The sequence below is a fragment of the Drosophila ananassae genome (genome assembly GCF_017639315.1).
Source record: "Drosophila ananassae strain 14024-0371.13 chromosome Y unlocalized genomic scaffold, ASM1763931v2 tig00000141, whole genome shotgun sequence".
NCBI classification, from domain to species: domain Eukaryota; kingdom Metazoa; phylum Arthropoda; class Insecta; order Diptera; family Drosophilidae; genus Drosophila; species Drosophila ananassae.
Genome location: NW_025319081.1, coordinates 122885 through 126848, shown reverse-complemented (window position 1 = coordinate 126848; position 3964 = coordinate 122885).

The window sequence follows — 3964 nt, the reverse complement described above, 5'->3', positions numbered from 1 at the left end:
CCCTCTTGCCACCTGTCTTGGCGTGTGGGAGATCTAATCTCCTCACAGGATAAACTTCAAAATTGGTGCAAATAACCTAAAGCTTAATGGATCGAAATGTAAACTTGTGTGTTTTTTCCGATCTAGCCCTCACCAGGCTATGTCTTTATCTATGGGAAGGCGTTAGAACGAATAACTCAGGTTGAAGATCTATGTGTCTTATTAGATTTGAGACTTAAATTTACCGACCATATATCTACAATACATGCAATACATCCTCAGTACGGAGAACACCAAGATCACATTGAATCTGTACAAAAAAACTTTCGCTCCTAGTGGACTTAATTGGGATGAAAATCTTTATCTTCCCTCTTATCGTACTTTTACTAAACACTTTAGACTTTTACTAAACAACTTACCATCATTAACAAACCGTTAACCCTTAATCTTATTTATGTAGAAGGACTAGAAACTTTCGTCCTCTACTCCTCAGCCATTGTAGTTCGATATATGCCCAACACGATCCACTCAGGGCATTATGTTTGGACTATAATGGTCTCTACCACATCTTGTCACTTTGCTCCACTAACAATCTTAAATCGCTCATATTAACCGCCTTAACTGTGCAACACTCTTCCTCGTGATATCTTTCTCCTACTTCTCGCTTAATCTGTCTCGGATCTATTCCCGCTATTCGAGCCGTACATTACGCGGCAGCGTACCTCGGTCGGTTGGACGAGAGGTGGAATGTACGTATGCAATGGGAACCGCAAAAAAAAAAAAACAAAAAAATATAAAAAAGGGTTATAACCATAATGTGTGATTGTTACCCGCAGGTGCTGTCCTCCTTGAAATCAGTGAAGACATGCGGATCGTCGCGGATTAGAACTCCCACATGTTACGGCCACTGACCAACCTTCCACTTTATCTTCCTCTGTTTTAAAAAACTAATGTCTTCTCTAACACTTACCTATCAGAATACAAGAGGGTTACGAGGTAAACTTCCCAAACTGTATTCTGATAGTTCTTTCTTTGCATCTTACATTATTGTATTTACAGAATCTTGGTTAAAGCCGAAGATCGGAATTTGAGCTCCGAAGTTTTTCCTAGTAGGTACACCACTTTTAGATGTGATAGAACTTTGCGAAGGGGAGGAGGAGTGCTAATTTCTGTAGAGGTAAAATCACAAGAGTTTGGTGACATGGAATTTCTTTGCATCAATATCACATTGTCCGATCAATCTTTGTATGTTCGTCCGAACCGCCAACATACTGGCAACATTTGTCCGCTATTCGTTTGGTTTTCGATCGTCTGTCTGATGGTGACCAGCTCTGGGTGACTTCAATATCCCAGAACTTATATGGTCAAATGTTGAAAATTCACCGTCTTTACAGCTTAACTCCCACCACGATTTTCCTGTGGGCATGTTTGACATGTCACTCGGGCAAATTAACCACGTTAGAAATTCTTTAGGTCGGCTGCTGGACTTATGTTTCGTTTCTGATCCTGATGGAATTACTCTTTCCAGAACTTTGCCCCTTTCTGACCCTGAGGATCCATATCATCCCACTCTTGAGCTTTCAATTGAAAACAACTCCTTAATTGACCTTAAGTCTACACTTAAATCTCATAAAGTTCTTTTCTTTCGTAAGGCTGACTTTATGAAATTAAATAAGTTAATTTCGGAATTTGATTGGTCTGATTCACTGGCATGCGATGATATAAACTTAGCATTACAAAAATTTTATTCCACTGTAAACTCATTTTTTGACGTTTGTGTGCCGTGGAAATATCCGTCCCCTTCAACGAATCTGCCTTGGTATACACGGCATCTTAACATGTTAAAGAATAGTATGAGTAGACTTTTGAATAAACATAGATTATCTGGCTGTACAGTTAATTATTCTAGATACTTAGTAGCCCGGTCCAATTTCACCGTGCATAACGCAGAATGTTATAGGAGTTATATTCGCCGCTGCAGGATTCAGTTTACTCAGGATCCGAAGCAATTTTATAACTTTGTAAACACTAAGCGTAAACATGTGTCTATCGGCAGCGTCCCTCAGTCGGTTGGACGGGAGGTGGGCTGTACGTATGCAGTTTGAACCGCGCAAAAAGGGGAACCCTCAGTGCCTCAGGGAGGCACGATTTATCCTGAACCAGGAGATTATGCGGCGCTCCAGGATGTTTCCGGCGAGTTCGAAAGTGATAACCGCAGAACTTTCCAGGCTTTGCTGCCTCTGCCACTTCCCACTTTTAGTGGAGGTTCACTGATCTCGACCATGGTGGACATAAACCCATTCATAGAAGGTCGAGAAGCTTCAGCGGTGGCGGTCCTGCCTCGTGAGTCTGCCTTGGAGACTGTTTGATCGTCTCACGGACAAAAATTATGACGTCGCATTGGAGTTGCTAGGCAGCAGAACGAAGCACAACAAGTGCTGTAGCAGAAAGTGGACGATGCCACGCTGTCTAAGTGGAAGGAAAGGCAAGCTGACTCGGATTCCTTGTATTCCATTCCCACGCGGGAGTCTATAGCAAATTCCTTGAGCGGATGCGCCTAAAGCGACGTAGGCATAAAGAGAAAAAAAAAAAGGATAAAATTTGAAAATATCCCATTTTTGGCGAGAGTTACCATCATCGGCCAGCTGATCAAAAGTGGATCAAGACTGGTTAGTCTAAAAGGGGCAGGAAATGCGCGGGAGAGGGCAGACTTTATTTTGAAGTTTGGCCCTTCCGCAAGTTGGATGTGCGAAAATTTTTAAACCTTTTTTTTTTTTGGTTTGTTTGTGCCGGATTGCAAGTGGCACGCGGCCGTGCAAGTGCGAACTGCAAGTTTCTTTCCGCCTCGAAAGAAACGGAACTGCGGGATCGCAACAAGCCGCGAGTGAAAGACAGATTCAACATTTAGCCGGTACCTGGAGTGGAACACGTGGAACACATGATCAGCGCCGGAAAAGAGGCGCTAGGAATTTGGCGAGGAGAAGAAGAACCCGACGAACGGGGCCCACGTTTTCCCGCAACCCCGAAGAGCACATCTCGAGGGAAACACCTTGGAAAAGCGGGCCCCATCACTGGAAAGCTTCCCGGATGTGTAGAGCGGGAGAGCGAGAGAGAAAGGCGTCAACGTGGGACCGCCGAGCCCAGACATAGAAGGAGGAACAACGGAGAGAAGCGAATCGGGAAAAACAGCTGAGGAGCTCGGACTAAGGAGAACGGCAGAATCCACACGTGTTCCGAGCAAAGGAGCATCGGAAAAGTTGGAAGCAAATAAAGTTTTGTGGAAAAGAAAAAGAAACAGTAAAAAAAATGAGAAGAGACCACGTGGTGAAGAGGCCAAAAGCCGAAATCATGAAAGATCCGTAAAGAAGAATTGAAAAATTGAAACAGTTAATGTTGAAACAAATGTGCGGAAAAAGAAAAGAGAATTGAAAATTTTTAGAAGTTTAAGTTAGCGCTATTGTTAAGAGGATCACACTAAAAAATGAAAATTGAAGTAATATGAAGTTTAAAGAAGAAAAAAAGAGAAAAATGTAGAAAAAAAGCAAAAATATTCAATAAAATTTAAGACATTATTATTAATTAGTGAGATATATTGTTTTCCATTTTCCATTTTCCATAAAAAAAAAAAAGAAGAAGTGCAGAAATGATCATAAGAAGGTGTGTGTCGGAAAAGAAGAGCGAAAGCTTATTGCTTATGTGCTTATATTCACTTATGTGAAGTTTTGTTTGTCATTGATCGAAGTGAAAGAAAAGGCAAAGGAAGGCACAGTGGTATTAAACAGAGTTTCGATTATTAAAAATGAACTGTGAAAAACAATTTTTTTTTTATTTATTTGGATTATGATATAAGTGGAAGAAGGAAGTGAATAAAACTTAGACTGAACGCAGAATAAAAATACTAATGAAAAATTTCTAAACCAAAAAAATAAAAATCTTAAACCATAATCCATCTTTTCGCCGAGGAAAGCAAGTAAGTCAGAAATTT